The 15,407-nt window shown below is 46.7% G+C and overlaps 1 long non-coding RNA gene and 1 pseudogene across 1 annotated transcript in view; both read left to right on the forward strand.

Annotated features, from left to right (window-relative positions):
• The window catches only part of LOC107182201, an 11,319-nt gene extending 9,080 nt beyond the window's left edge, over window positions 1–2,239 (forward strand). The window contains exons 2-3 of the long non-coding RNA XR_001512919.1: window positions 456–467; window positions 2,130–2,239. This is a non-coding gene — a long non-coding RNA (uncharacterized LOC107182201). The remainder of the gene's footprint in view (window positions 1–455; window positions 468–2,129) is intronic.
• A 4,704-nt stretch (window positions 2,240–6,943) lies between these two features.
• Window positions 6,944–7,374, forward strand: LOC102756097 (annotated as a pseudogene).
• Window positions 7,375–15,407: the final 8,033 nt, after the last annotated feature.

Genomic DNA, 15,407 nt, shown 5'->3' on the forward strand with positions numbered 1-15,407 from the left:
AGGGGAGAGGGAGACCAGATTCACTTGGAAATGTACTTGATGAATCAGTAAACATTTTGGTTTTACTAAGTCTTAACACCCAGGTGCCTTCTCTTTAATATTCTGAGCTATGAAGTGAGAAGTATGTGTAAGGTGTTCTGACACACACAGAGGCAAAAGCACTCTGATGAGCTCAACTGACCACTTTTCCCCCAGAACAGCCTACTTCTATGTAAAGGGGTGACTTATAAACTGTGGCTATCCAGACTTAGGTATTTGTAGATGTTTCCTCAAAATCGAATTGACTTTCATTTTAAGAAAAATTAATTTCTATTACTTGTCCACAATGATAAAATTTGAGCTTTCAAGTGAATATTAAAATTTTGGAAACCTTGTATCCATCACCAATTCTGTGGTGATCAGTGCTGTTTCTACTAGATGTGATTTTTTGGATGTTATGTGATGAACTGTGTCAGCACTTGAAAGACGTGCATAACTTAGTGAGCCACCATTTCTAAATGACCCAAGTATGGTTACAAAATCATGTTGGTAAAAGAGCCACTCAAAGTTGCAAGATGACCAATGAATTTAAAAGGAATTTAACACGAAAGGTTGACTGATAAGATTGCAAATTCCAAACAACCTTTAAGGAAGTACCAGTCACTAAATCTGGCATAAGATCAAAGGAGAATACCAAACATTATCTGAAAAAAAACAACACACACACACAAGACAACTTAAATACTTCTTCCTTTTCCAATTCTGTATCAGTTGAGGCTAGACTTTCTTCACATATTTCAACCAAATCTACACAGTTATTGCATCAGACCGAAATAGAAGCAGATATGAGAATCCTGCAATGTTTTATTAACCCAGATGTTAGAAATGTGCAAAAAATTAGCTCATTGAGAATATACTGAAAATCACTGAAATGTGCACTTAAAAGGAGGGACATTGTGTTTTGTCAGTTGTGTCAATTAAAAAATACCTGAATGAACTTCTTTTAATGTTGATATTTTAGAATGTGGAAGATATTGCATCTAAAACTTGTTTACCGTGTAACTTACGTCCAAAAAAAAAAATCATGAAAGTCGCTCCATCTTCATAGCACCTGACACTGTATATTTGAGCCTCTTCGATGCAGCAAGTCACACTATGTTATGGCCCATATTGTTAATTTCTACCTTGGGTACGGCTTACTGCTGTCCTTCATGCAGAGGGAAAAGGACACGGAAACATGAGCTGACAACCATGCAAAAGAAAATTTCTTTTTCCCCAAATGGTCTTTAGCAGAGCAGCAGGAAATGCAGCCGCAGCGCATTAGTTTCCTCAGCGTGGCAGCAAGGGTTGCACTTGGATTTAACCCTTGGTCTTTCCTGAAAAGTTACCATTGGGGTTGCCCATCTCCCAGCACTCTGCATGAACGTCCCCATGGAAATAAGTGAGGACACCTGCACAGTATTCGTTTCGGAAGGAGCGCAACCTGGACAGGTGCCTGTGCGTGTGCAGTTAGTTACTGTGGCCGCCAGGGCGTGCGTGGAGCTTGCGTCCCGCCCCTCCTGGCGGTGAGTGAGCACCAGAACAGCCCCCGCTGCGGACAGTGCGCGCTTAGTTTGTCAGGACACGCAGGTCTTCAGAGAAGTACAGGCCTCAGCGTCCCCGTGCCCACCTGCCTCAGCCTGGGAATGCGGGCGATGGCCTCTCTGTGTCATGGAGCTGGGGCTCCCTTCCAGAGCGTTCCAGTCCTGGCTGCCGCCGCGGGAACTGTGTTCATGGCCTTTCCAGGACCAGGGACAGCTGTGCTTTTCACAGACCGAGGTCCTGGCCCTCCTAACAGCACGGACCTGCTCTGACCCACCGGGCCAGGGAACTCGCTGGTGGGGTTTGAAGATGGGCTGACATGGCTGAGAACCCAGGTGGAAGTGGCCCTGGCCACTGGAGGATGACTCTGTTTTCTCTTCAGAAAGACTTATTCTTTCCCTTTTGTCCAATGCATGGGAGAGGGCTCCAAGGTGGTTAAAAGGGTGGCTGGTGGTTTCGGGGAGAGGCTCAGGCAAAAGTCAGACACCGGGGGAATGCAGAGGAGCCCCTCAAAGACCTCTGGGCTCCAGAGGCTCCTAGTCGTGTTTGAGGGTGAGCCTTTTGAAGAGATACAGTGGGCCTTGAGTTACGAGTGTCCCGACGATCGAGTTTTTTGATACCAGCTGTCTCTCCATGGATTTTTTGCATTGAGTTGATAGAGTAATTTGAGTTAACTAGCTCCTTAACGAGCTTGGTCTCTGAACGAATTAAACTCGTAAGTCAAGGCCCCACTGTACTTACGCAATCCACCCTGGGGCCGGCCTGTGAGGGGAGTCAGGTGTTGCCCATCTTCGTGATGAGTTTCACCTCCTCATCCAGGAAATGGTTCTCTAGGAAGTCACAGAGATGAGGGTCTGGGTAGAACCCAGGGCATGCAGATCCAAAAGGGCCTGGTTCCGGTTCCCCTCCATCCAAGGCTACAGCTGCTTCCATGGCCTTCTGAGTTTCGCCCCACTCACCTTGGGAAGACCTCAGCATGTCCCGGAAGAGACCGGCCACCCTGCTGGTTTTGCATCTTTAAGAGATGCTCAGAGCCCTTGTGCGCCTCCTCCGCCAACTTGTGGACTATCTGGCCCACGCCCTCGAGAGCCACATCATTGTGGTCGGGATAGAAGCCAAGAGAGAGGTAGGTGTAGGAGACCTGCAGGTGCAGGTTGGCCAGGCGGTTGATGGCAGCCTCCATCTCGGTGGAATAATTCTGACGAATTTGGGAGCTCATAGTTGTTCAGCAATGAAGAGTTAAGGTAAAAAACAAAACAAAACAGTGTTGGCTGGTCACGGAGGCGGAGGATGGCTGAGGTGGCTCCAAAGGTGGTGACTAGAAAAGACGGTGGAGGGTGGTTGGAGGCTGGAAGAAGAGCCGTCCCTGATCTGTGCCATGCAAACACTGTTGAAGCAGGAGACAGATCCGGGACTGCCGGGGGCATTGCAGCAAGGGCTTTCTCAGGGAAACCGTGTTGACTGGTTTCCTTCCTATCACCTGGGAAGTTCGTCTCTCCTGTTGGTGAGGAAGCAGCGCTGGCTTTTTGAAAACTCACGTATTGGAATGAACTCCCTTTTTGACTTCTTCCTCCTTGCATGTCCCTTCAAATCTGTCCCCGCTGCTTTTCAGATAAATTAGGATGAAGGTGAATTATATTAAGCTATAGTTTAATTATAGCTTATTGATGCGTATTTGTGGGGAACGTTTGCCTACATAGCCAGCCTCTTCCTGAGGGCTGTCTGTCAGCACAGGTTTGCTTTTCTTTTTGGGCATTTTGTGGCACAGACCTTTCGTTTCGTTTTTAGAAATAGGGACACATCCTAGTAATTGCCTGTAATATAGTTAACCTTGAAGCTCACAACGGTTTTTAAATGGTTTGCAGAAAAATTCCAACTTTAAAAATAAGCGGTATTTGGTTATCTGTGCTATTGAGAGGGACCGGATTTGAACACCCCACATCCCCAGACAGATTGTTTTAAAATGTTCTTTGGCTTTGGAGCGTTTTCACGACTTTTTTTTTTTTTATTGCTTTTAATTAAAATATTAGAATTGCCTTGCATTTCCCGAGCCTGGTTGTTGGCAGTGGGTGGTTTGGGAATGACCGAAATGTTGAGGTGACTTTAGCAGCTGATGGTGGGATGAGCTGTTCCTGATGATGCTGTTGATTTGGGGGTTTGCTTTCCAGTATTAGAGGTAGGAACCTGAGGGATTGGCTGCTGTCTACGCTGTGCTCCCAGGAGAAGAAAGGGAGAACCATACGTTGTTGAGAAATGGTGTTGATAGATGGTGAGCGTCTGAGGGAGGACTGGTAGGAGCAGGAGAGCGTGGAGGTGTAGGCTTTCGGGAAGCGTTCCCTTCTCTCGGAGCAGATTCATTGGGGCAGAGGGGCAGGCACTGCTCACACGGAAGAACGTGTGTGCGTCCTTCAGGAATGTAGCTCCCTGCATGGGTTGTCTCCCAGTGTCCTTCCAGGTCCGCTGTCCCGAGGTCACAGACCTGGGAGCACAGACTACTCACTGCATCAGTCTCACGATTTATGATCAATGTGGAGCGCCCATCGAGAAAGCAAGGGCAGGGGTGGGCTAGGTTCACGCACCTCGGGTGGGGAGCAGTCAGAGTCCCGCTCTGCTTGGATCCTGGGGTGTGCATTGTTTTGCTGACTTTCTGAGCAGTTGGGGTTCAGGGCCACAGCTGTCGTCGCCACTTCGCCTGATGAACAGCCTTGGGTTTCAGCGATGGCGGCCGTGTGCATGTTAAGTGATCGTTTGTGTTCTGTGTATATCCAGGTACCTGGTGAGTGTTGGCACCTTCTGGTCTTTCCACCTACCGGTCACATTCTACTCACTACGTGTATTGGTCCTGTGCCTCTGTCCATGTCTATGCTCTTGAGCTATTTATACCTAAAACACCTCCAGAGGTTTTACCTGTGTTTTGCAAGTCACAAGCATATCCATTTATCATAATAGAAGCAAATATTTTCAGAAGCCTTACAGAATGCAAGAAATTGGAAACAGTAGTCTATAGATACCTTTTTTAAAGTTATTTTTTTATTGTGGTAAAATTTAAGAACATAAAATGTATAGTTTTAGCCGTTTTTAAGGGTACAGTTTAGCAACACTATAAGCACATTCACGTTGTTGGGCTACCATCACCATCCATCCCCAGCACGTCTCAACTTCCCAGACGGAAGCTCTGTCTACATTAAACATGACCTCCACCCCCACCCCAGCCTCCCGCACCTGCCAGAGTATTAATAAGCTTTTCAGTGAGGGGGTGGGGACTCAGGGGAGACTGTCTTTAGGTCTGAAGAAGCACTTTAGGTTTTCTTCTCCTATTTCCAGGAGGAGGGCGAGGGAAGCGGTGAGCACGAGATGGTAGATCCCTGGGCCTCAGGGTTTGTTTTCCTGAGGGAACCACGTGTCCTCAAACCTGCACCCGGGCTCACTGTGTGGGGTGGGGCCGAAGCTTCTGGTCTTGCTCTCCATGCAAGTTCCCTTTCCTGGTGTGTGTGGCTTAGTGATGAATTTCTAATGTCTAAGGAAGGCTGAGAATCTGAACACACACGTGTTGATTTTAAAAACACACATTTTTATCATTCTCTACCTGTCCTTCTAAACATGAAATGTTCCCTTTTCTGTCTTGTTAAGGTTGTGTTGCAGTGGCTGCTACTTCTGTTCAACTCGTGGTTATTTCTAAAACTCAAGTTCCTGAAACACTGAAAAATGAAGGGGAAGGGGTATTCAGGGGGCTGTCGAACATCTTGTTTCTTCTGAAATGTCTGTTGTTAAGCATTTTAATGTCCATGGTTTTTGTAATATGTATTACATTGTGATTAGCTTTGAAATGATATTTTTCCATATTATTGGTCTGCTTTTTCCTGTTCATCTATGATATTGCTGTATTTAAATATGATTGGTTGTTTCATTTTAAAAACAAAATAGCTCTCTTATAGCATAAATATGATTTCTGTAAGAATTTAGTTTCAAACATTGATGTGTATTAAGTAAGTACAGTGGCATGATTAGTGCAGTAAATGGACAGAGTTAAAATTTTCGCATTATAGTTTACTTCAAAATAAACACATAACACTTACAGGAAAGCCAGCACCCACTGAGTGTCTAGATGGGGAAGAACTTCCAAATAGTATACGTGATGGAAAGTATTTCTTAATAAAGATTAGCGAGATTTGTTACACAGAAAGTTTTTGAAAACCTCTATATTTCCATATCTAAACAAAATTTTTAAAAGTCAAATACAAAGAGAGGTTAAAGTGTGAATACGATTGATTCCTGAAGGGTTTATTCTGATTGGTAAGAAACGCTATAAAACTCTGATAGATAAATGCGCAGAGCTGTCATGAATACAGACTCCACAACTGAGGTAAATATAGATGATGAACAGACAAGAGAACTTTTCTTATTAGCAATCACATAGACTTAAGTGAACAGCAACTTGCTACTTTCTGCATCTCTAAATAACAAAATTTTCAAAATATTACCCAGCTCTGTATTGATATGGTTGTTAGTAGACGTGTTGGTACATATATCTTTTTGTAAAAAAATTTTTTTGTAAATCAGAACTTTATATGTTTATATACCTTTCTGGGTATCCTGGGGTTCCTAGACTTACATTTGAAGTTCTTAAGTTAGACGTGTGTGTGTGTGTGTGTGTGTGTGTGTGTATGTGTATGTGTATGTGTGTGTGTGTGTGTGTGTGAGAGAGAGAGAGAGATATTCAGGTGACCAAGCTCCCTCCTCACTACCCCCGGCCCCCCATGGAGGTCAATCAGACTGAAACAAGGAGATGAGTGAGCTCTTCCAGGCCATCTGGCCGGTGTTTAATAAAGGCTGACTAAGCCTGTTATGCTTGGTGCCCAGGATGAAAGGCTGAATCAGATTCCGTGTTGATATCCAGATACTTAAAATTATCTCCTCTTATTACGAAATGAGTGGTTTAATAATGGCATGTGTAATACATCCTGGGAAAAACAAAGCATGAAAAATTGATATGCGTTAACTGAAGATTTTTAAATGGGGCCTTTGAAATACTTGAGAATTGAAAATAGGACCGTGGTCACTCATAGAGGAGACAGTTTCAGATCTTCACCTTCCCGCTTCAGATTTCACACTCTTCCCCTTTTCTCTCCCTGTAGAAGCTCCATGCTGGGAGGGTGGTTAATTAGTAAAACCTGAGTCATAGATTAGCCCTCCACAAATAGTGCTCAGCTCCCGCTGCCCCAGTGCCTCTCACAGGGCTTTCACAGCTCCTCGGGATTAGAATTACAGAATTCATCATCCATGAGCTGTTTTGGCATCTGTCATGGGTTAAATTGTGTCCTCCCAAAAGATAAATTCAGGTCTTGGCACCTGTAAACGTTACCTTATTGAGACATAGGGTTTTTGCAGACAATCAGCCTAGATTTAGGGTGGGTCCTAAATCCAACTTGTGGTGTCCTTATTAAAGAAAGAAGAGGGCCTCTTTGGCCTTGGTCACAGAAGCAAAATGACGAAGGGAATGACGTCATTCAGAAAGTGCCACAACGAGATGCATACATTGTGCTGCCACCGTGGCCCGAAAGCCCCCCACCTTCAGAAGCCCACCTGTGGCAAGTGTGGCTCCCCCACCAAGCTGGAGAGGAAGTGTGACTGGAGGCTGCCAAGGCTAATCCACAAAACACCACTGGGACTGGTTGGAAGGGGCAGCTAAAAATTGTGCACCACTGGTTCAGGCATGGGTTCCACGAAGGAGCAACACCGAAACCCAGGAGGGCAGTTGTTGCAGCATCCAGTTCATCTTAAGGATTTCAGCGATTATTCATGCAACGAATGTTCTGGTTTTAAAAAAATAAGAAAGAGGGAAATTTGAGACACAGAAACACAGAGAAAAAGACCTTGGGAAGAGGAGGCAGAGATTAGAGTGATGCAGCCACAAGCCAAGAAATGCCAGGGGCCACCAGATGTTGAAAGAAGGAGGAGGGACAGGGCCCAGTGCCACTGAAGGGAGTATGGCCTTGCCAACATCTTGGTTTTTGACTCCAGAACTATGAGAGACGAGATTTCTGTTACTTAAGCCATTCAGTTTGTGGTAATTTTTATGGTGACTCTAGGAAACTAATATAGCATTCATCTGAAAATATTATTTGAGGAATGGGAGATAAATGGTGAAAATATGGCACCAACAAAAAATACATATTCACACAGTTTGTATTTTGAGTAAAGACTTTAAGTCTAAGAACACACCACTGTAGCAAGTGGGACACAAGATGTCACACCTCCTGAGTGAACACCAGTGATTCCTGGAGCAAACCCAGGTGTTCTGGTCAGCACTAACTTACTAGGTGTGAGTGAGGTGTGAGTCATGTGACCAGAGCCCACACCAGCCACCAGTGTTTCTGCTATCAGGCTAAACCAGCCGTGGGCAAACTACGGCCCTCGGGCCGGATCCGGCCAGTTTGAAATGAATAAAACTAAAAAAAAAAAAGACCGTACCCTTTTATGTAATGATGTTTACTTTGAATTTATATTAGTTCACACAAACACTCCATCCATGCTTTTGTTCCGGCCCTCCGGTCCAGTTTAAGAACCCACTGTGGCCCTCGAGTCAAAAAGTTTGCCCACCCCTGGCTAAACCGTTTTACCTTGTAGTTAAAAATGCTAATAAGTTAACAGGAATCAAAGCCTTAATGAGAATTGTGATCAGCTGTAAAGTCCTGTGGTGAGGCTATTCTGACTGTTACCACTTGTGTTTAGATATCCCATGTCACTCAAAGCATTAACTGAAGGTAAAATAGGTAAGAGAAACAACCATGGGGCATGCAAGGAGGTCCCTGTCATTTGAGTGCTGTCACCAAGTGCTGGCCTCATGGTGAAGTTTCTTCTATTCTATGGGGAACCCCACACATTGATTCAGTGTTTCTTAATGACCCTCCAGGAATTTAGGTCAAACGACGGCTAGTAATTTGGGTTTGGCAGTGCCCATCATGTAGGGGATGGTGCCCTTCACATCAGATCTCAGCTCACATCTCATCATGTCCTTGCTTGCCATCTCTTCAGTCCTGGCTCTCACCAGGGGTGGTGTGGTTCTGGGGCAAATGCTTTACCACGGGCCAGCCTGCTCATGGCATGATGACCTCAGGCAGCAGATCGTGTTCTCAGGAACCCACTACGATGGAAGGGAGGCTTGAGTGATGAGCTGGCTGTAGGTAGCTGCCTGCCTCGAGTTCGAAGTGGCAGTGAAGGTATGTTGGTGGTCACTTGTAGAGTCACCACATTGCTGGGTAATCCCTTGTGTAAACTCTCAGGGGCTTCAGGTGGAATAGTGGGCATGGCTCCCACCTCCAGGAAGGATTATAACTTAAAATCATCCAGCCGGTGAGAAACGTTGTGACATGAAGTAACTCTACAGCCACATGGTGCTTCAGTGGTAGATTGGGCCAGGAGTCGGCCTCCTAAATGACAGGTTTCTGTTTCCTTTGTTAGGGCAAAACTCCCAAATAGTTGAGATACTGTCAGTCAGCAAAACACCCATGTCATATTTCTCTCTGGAGTTTTCCAGAAGCGATGAATGGAAGCTTTCTTTGTTGTTGTTGTTTTGTTTTATTTTATAATTGAGACTCTAGGTAGAGGTCTCTCTCTGCACATGAAGGTCCAGTAGGTGTGAGGCTGGTCAGTGTCACCGGGGTGTCCCAGGGTCCAGGGTCCCCTCATTTACTGCTCTGCCACCAGCCCCAGGCCCAGCCACAGGAAAGAGGAAGCGGGTGGGACATGCCTGTCCCCATGGAGGGGTCGACATCAAAGCTGTGCCTGCAGTTCTCACGTTCTCATGGTTCATTCCTGATCATGAGACGTCACTGGATTGTCTGAATGTCTATGGGAAGCGTGTGCCCAGTGGAATTGTGAGGTTTTTGTTACTCCCAAGAGAGGAGAGTGGTACGGGAGAGGGGTGACTACCATCTCTCCTGCAACGTGTCAGTGTTACATGTCTCTTCCTTCTTCATGTTGATCACTGAAGAAGTGGGTTTGGCCTGGCTAGTGTGGCTCAGTTGGCTGGGCATTGTCTTGTGCACTGAAAGGTTGCTGGTTTGATTCCCATTCGGGGCCCATGCCTCAGTTGCTGGCTAGATCCCCAGAAGGGGGCGTGCAGGAAGCAGCCAATTGATGTTTCAATCTCACATCGATGTTTCTCTCTCTCCCTCTTCCTTCCTCTCTCTCTAAAAATTACTAAAAACAATAAGTGAGTTTGTACTTCATGATGTATTAATTGTTGGGATTTAAAGTGTTTAGTGTATCAAGACCGAAGTTTCTCTGGGCTTCTCTAAGGTGGCATTTTGTTAATTCCACATGGTTGCATCTCTGGTCTGGTGCAGGTGGGAAGGCATGCTGAACACTCTGGCATAAATGGTATTTTAACCTGTGGGAGAGAGTCTGTTTTGAAGGACTTGAATGCTTCCTTTATGTAATAGTAACCCTGTGGCTCGGTAAAGTTGCCTGTGGCTAATTGCAGTATCGACTCACTGGAGGCCTCTAGAGTCTGCTAGAAGGGGACAGGCTTGGCCTGTGGAATCCCGTAACTTCACCTGCAGTTAATGTAGTGGCCAGATGTTCAGGGAAGTAACTATATTGCTGCTTAAAATTTTTGATGATATGACTTAAACATCAGAATTTCACTACATTTTTTATTTCACCACCCTTTCAAACCTCTCCCTCTCCTCAGCTGCCATGGATTGTACTGCATTTACCACTAGCAGATATGAGAGAGATGGTCAGCTCTGACCCTTTCTTAGCTATTGACATAGAAACGACAGAGTTAATCAGAAAAATCTCTCTGAGGTGTCGGAGCCCATGGAGATCTACATGGCAAAGTTCACATGGTACATCCAGTCATCCAGGTTAAGAAATGTCAGTGCTGAGTGGGCAAAGATGGGGAGAGCTTTTAACTAGGAAAAACCTGACTGTATTGGTTGCTCTATGTAATTTAGTGACTTTTGACTTGTTAGCCAGTTAGAAAATGCAGTGGTGGGTCACCCGAGCAGAAGTGAAGTGTTAGCCTGTCTGATCGGGCCTGAGGGGGTGGGAGGTGGGGTGCCCGGGGCTTCCTGCGAGAAGGGGTGGAGATGCTGGGGCCGCCAGAAAAGGACTGCCATGACCCAGGAAGGTGCCAGCGGGCAGTGTCTGTCCGGCAGTGAGATTCCAGACTCTCGATCTGAGAGCAGGTAGGGAACTGGCCCTTGGACAAGAATGTTCCAAAGAGACGCCGTTTCTACAGGCGGATGCACTGGATGGCCTCAGGTTGCCTTCTGCTTTACAAAGTGCATTTCATCGTTTAGCCCTGAAGCCACAGCACTAAGAGGGATTGACGATAATCTGCATTCCAGCCTGTCGGTTCTGGGCTGCTCCTTGGGAGTCTTGGGGAACCCGGTATTCACCCAATCTGTCTGTAGAATAAGTTATGGAATTATAACTAGTTACAGCCCATTCTTCACAGCCTGTCACAGCGTTTGGCATGCGTGGTTGAGCACGGACTTGTGGTTGAGCCCACACACTTGGGCGGCCCCTCGTAGTTATCAGGGACGGTCCCATGGTGCGCTGCTTCCTCCCAAACACTCTGTCTTGCATTGGAGGGTAGCCGAGGCTTCGCCGCTGGGACCTCCGGAGGCTTGGGTCCTGCGGCACGTCCTGTGCCCCTGAAGCTCATAGACCTTGCGGTCCTCACAGAGGGTGTACCCTGGTTGCACCCTGATCCCCCAGAAATCGCTCATGAGACCAGGACGGCCTTCCCGCAATGCCAGGCTTCCTTTGGTCCGGGCCTGCCGGTCGGAGCAGCCTCTCTGCTGTCGTCAGCTGGCACTGCTCCTGCCGCCTGACCCCGGATGTGCTCACGGATGGCAGCTTCCTCGGATGGGGCTCCAGATCACGGGGCCATTGCTCAGTTTCCAGCATGTACAGTGCTCTGTTTCTGTGCAATTACAGTAAAAGCCACTCGTTTTATTAATTTACTTTTATTACCATGATTTTGAACCCACAGGGACTCTCTGCCTCTCCCACCCCCTCAAGCACAATGGTCAGCCCCCTCCAACCGCAGAGTCACGCCTCTGCCACCCTGTTACTTTTTCCTTTTCCTTGGCCTCAGGTTATGGTAAGAACAACAGTTGTGAAATGGACACTTGGTGATTCTTCTGTAAATAAAGCCAGAATCAGTAGATGTTTGTCCCCAGGAGTCCGAAAGCTATTTTGAGCCCATCCTGTAGCAAATAGCCAAAGACCTAATAAGCTCATCTCACACCCCACTTGATATCTGAGAAATGCATTAGTTTCCAACACCTCCTAATCCATTGTGACAAGTCGTATCTAATCACAGGCACCGGAGTTCCACGTGGAATGAAATACCACAGGAGCAGGTCAGGAATTTCTGGGCTCTCATGTGTATGTGGCTATCGCTTGGCCTGGCAGATATGCCAGCCTCAGCCACAGGGGTCTCTCAAGGTAAGAACCAAATGGCCTGGCATTGTTTGCAAAGCTTTCGCAATACTGAAGTGTCACCCGTATCACAGAGAATGAATAGTTGGTGAGGGCAGGGTGTCAGGATAACAACTGGCCAGCCCTGCAGTAGTGGTAAATAAGAACTTACTTCTTAGCAAGGAAATATGGCTAACCCGTCCTCTCCCTCTTAGCGAGAGCTTACCAATTTAAAAGAAGAGCAACAAAAATCTTAAAAGATTTAACTGAAGAGATTAAGCGACGTGCCCTGGGCTACACGACTAGGGAATGGAAGAAATTAAGTGGCCAGCTGTTGCCTCTAGAATGCTCTTCCCCACCCACACACTTGTCAACATTTCCCTTTTCGTCAGTGTTTACATTTCTCATATTTCCCCCCTCTTTTCCTATTATTTCCCTTTTGGAGTATGTAGTCAGCTATTTGATACCCAGGCATGAGGAAAATACAGTGTAGTCGTCCGTCTGTGTTGAGAAATACCTTCTGTGTCTTTTAAAGAAAAAAAAAGAAAATAAACAAGTGGGCAGACACCTTAGCAATGAGAATGCTGATTTGTTGCGACAGTGACTGGTCTTTGGACCTACTCTAAGCATTGGTAGGATTTCCTCTTTCTCCCCCCGCCCTCCCCCCCATGTCTGCCTCCTTCTGGGATAAAGTCGTCCTCCAGCTCTGTAAACTGGAATTAAAATTAGTAAGACTTGAAGTTTTAGTTAAGCAGCATTGTATGTAGACAGTGAGGATGCTCAGCAGACCCGAGGGTGCGCTGTGGTGGGCAGGGAGCAGAGGCGGGGCGTGAGGGGGCCTGGGAAATGGGGCAGCGCCTTTCTGTGACGACAGAAGAGGGGTTGCAGGCCACAGAGACACTTGTGCATTGAGGCATCCTGCCCCGGCTGCCTGGGAGCTTAGAATCTGATCCGACCCGCCTCAGGGCAGTGCGACTCCTTCTGTTGGTCTTCACAGAGGTGTCCCATGGCAGATGTGCACACCCGGGGAGCTGTTAACCACATTTGTGACTGGGTTTCCAGTGTTTTCATCAGGTTCCCTGTTCATTTTGAAACATAGGCTGTGCGGCAAGTGGACCACAGCTGAGCAGATCTGTGCAGGACGTGGCGCAGACTGTGTGGGAGGATGGCATGGGGGATGGGGGGCTGTGTGGCAGCGTCACATATGAGACCCCCAGTGACAGTTTTGCAGCTGAGCCTTGTTTCTCACCCAGCCCCCCCACGGGAAGGGGTCAGCGTTGTGCTTCCCGACCTGGGATATTCACGAAGCCTTGTGGGTCCGTGAGCAGGGAGCGGAGTCACATGCGTGGACCGGAGAGGACTCTGGGAGGCTGGTGTTGGGTGTCAGCTGGGTGAGGAATGCGGCATGTGACGGAGAACTGTCCTGCACCTGGAAATGGTGGCCGTGCCCTAGCTGTGAGAGGCCGTTAATATCCAGTCTCCATCTGTGCAGAACCCCCAGCTCACAGTGTATCTACAGCAACACCTGAATCTAAACTATGAACCACAGTGGGTTTTGATGTGAATAAAATTCTGCACCTGGAAATGGAGGCCGTGCCCTAGCTGTGAGAGGCTGTTAATATCCATTCTCCATCTGTGCAGCACCCCCAGCTCACAGAGTGTATCTACAACAACACCTGAATCTAAAATATGAACCACAGTGGGTTTTGATGTGAATAAAATTAAGGTCAACAGTGGATTTCTTATTTTTTGTGTGTGGTAAATTTGATGTGTAACATCAAATGTACAGGTCAATGATATTGAATACATTCACACTGTGTGCAACCATCTCTATCATCCATCCCCATATAACTTATTTAATCTTGTAAAACTGAAACTCAATACCCATTAAACAGTAAATCCTCATTCCCCACCCCTCAGCCCCTGGCAACCACCACTCTATTTTCTGTCTCTGATTTTTACTGCTCCGCATACGTTAAACAAGTAGAATCATACAGTATTTGTCTTTTTGTGACTAATTTCTCTCAGCGTAGTCACCTCAAGGTTCATCCATGTTGCAGCATGTGTCAGAATTTCCTTCCTTCCTGAGGTTGACCTCAGTAATCCAAGGTATATGCCCTTGACTGGAATCGAACCTGGGACCCTTCAGTCTGCAGGCCGACGCTCTATCCACTGAGCCAAACTGGTTTGGGCATACGATGGATTTTTATGTGGATAAATTCGAAGTATGCACGAGTTCCACTGTGTTCTTATTTAATCATGGCACTGTTAAGTAAAGGTGTAGATAGCTGGTATGTTAAGGTCAAGTAAGGTGTTGTAACGGAGAAGCTCTGTGATCGGCTGCATAAAGAACAAAGGAGTTCTCTCTCACATAGGGCTGGTGACTCTGCTCCATGGTTATCCAGGGACCCAGGTTCCAAATCCCTGCTCTGCATGTCCTAAGACCCCTCCTCCATGCTATTGAAGGTGGGGGGGCTGGCACGCCCGTTGCTCTGAGGATTTGGACCAGAGGGCCCACAGCACTTACGCTCGCACCCCGCTCACTGCAGGAGCGCATTCCTGTGGCATCTCCTGCTTAACTCGCTTAGTGGGCGGGGAGTGTGGTCAGCCAGAGCTCTGCAGGAGCAGCTCCGCAGCTGGCAGAGTGAGCGGAATGAGAAGAAAAAGATTGACTACACTCTTACACTTCACCTTTTTCTTTTAAAGTGGACGTAATTTTCTTGCTGACTTGCTACTGTGATCATGAGAGAACCCGTGGTTCCAGGCTGACCATTGTACTGAACTCGTAACATTTCCTCTTCCTCAGCCAACACTCCTGCCGATTTCAGAAATGCCACCAGTTGGCACGCATTTCTCACTCTGGTTTAGCCTTGCCTTTTATACTGGTGTCTACATCTGTATTTACATCCTATAGTTGTTTGCTATTCTGTGGAAAGTTTGTCATAGAATTCTATCCTGTGGAAGTTACTGCCAACACACCCTTGCTGAGGATAGAAAGGAGAGGATATATAAACACCAAGTCTTTTTATTCTTGTTTTTTGATTACTTGCCCCCAAAAGTCGCACCAGAAGTGCAAAGATTGATTTGGGGGACAGGTGTGGGATGGATCCCACCTCAGAGCAGTGACTCAAAAGGTGCCCCTGCAGAATGGAGAGGAAGAGGCACAAAACTTTGGAGAGTAAATGCCAATTTGCTTTTAGAGTGTAGACTTTGGTGTTTTGATGTGTCTTTTGGAAGTTATTCATGTAGAAATAGTTAAAGCCATGAATGTAGGTGCATTATTGAAAGCAGAGAATTGAGAGAGGCCTGGCCAGTGTGACTCAGTGGTTGAGCATTGAACTATGAACCAGGAGGTCATGGTTCAATTCTTCAGGGCACATGCCCAAGTTGCAGGCTTGATCCCCCAGTGT

Source organism: Myotis davidii, unplaced genomic scaffold (assembly GCF_000327345.1).
Source record: "Myotis davidii unplaced genomic scaffold, ASM32734v1 scaffold194, whole genome shotgun sequence".
NCBI lineage: Eukaryota > Metazoa > Chordata > Mammalia > Chiroptera > Vespertilionidae > Myotis > Myotis davidii.